Below are 838 nucleotides of genomic sequence, written 5' to 3' on the forward strand. Positions count from 1 at the left end.
TCTTAACCATTTTAGGTTTAGTAGAAATCATTTTACAGGAGTCAGTTTTCTCTGGGACCCCTGTCAGGCAACTGAGCTGGAGTAATTACACTTAATACAATTATAGTTAATTACAATTATGTCTGTGTTTTGAGGACACTATAGTATCCAGCTCCTAAACTCCCAGCTGTGTCACTACTGCCATACAGCCTGGGGAGGTATCTTAACTTGTATTTCTTAGGTGTAAAGCTTCAAACGAGCAGCAGAGAGCTAGCTAACACAAAATCGTGGTAAGATTAAACACGGTCATTGTGTGTTCTTCCTTTCAAAAGTACGCTTTCTGTGGCTCTATTCTTAAATGCCTTCTTGAGGGCAAAGCAAAACAATCGGTGGTTGCTTATTCTTTGCTTTGAAGAAAAACGGTCATTGACGCCTCAGGCCCATACACCTACTTTGACAAATGGGAGTTTTACACTGATACATCGAAACGCGTTTGTGCTAAACTGGCTTGGTTTCCATTTCTGAACACTGCTAACATTATTACGTTTTGCTGGGTCCAAGAATTATTTCAGTCTATTTCTAGGTAACCAGAGTCCAATTTACTGCCCAAAAGGGAAATTCAAGTCGAAGATTGCTTTCATCCCGTTTCTCTTCATTCTCTCTAGGATGAAGAGCTGGGCAGCTATCTCACAGCCCTTCTGAAAAAAGGACTGCCACAGAGCACGTCATGAGCAACGGAGCAGCAGGCACCGTGGTGTTTCAGAGAGATTTAGATTTTATTTTGTTTACATTGTCAATACTTTTTTTCTGGTTTTAATAAAGGAATTAGTCTTTGTCCACTGACCACAGGGACGGCGTA

The sequence above is a fragment of the Cariama cristata genome, unplaced genomic scaffold, assembly GCF_000690535.1.
Source record: "Cariama cristata isolate BGI_N322 unplaced genomic scaffold, ASM69053v1 scaffold19581, whole genome shotgun sequence".
NCBI classification, from domain to species: Eukaryota; Metazoa; Chordata; class Aves; order Cariamiformes; family Cariamidae; genus Cariama; species Cariama cristata.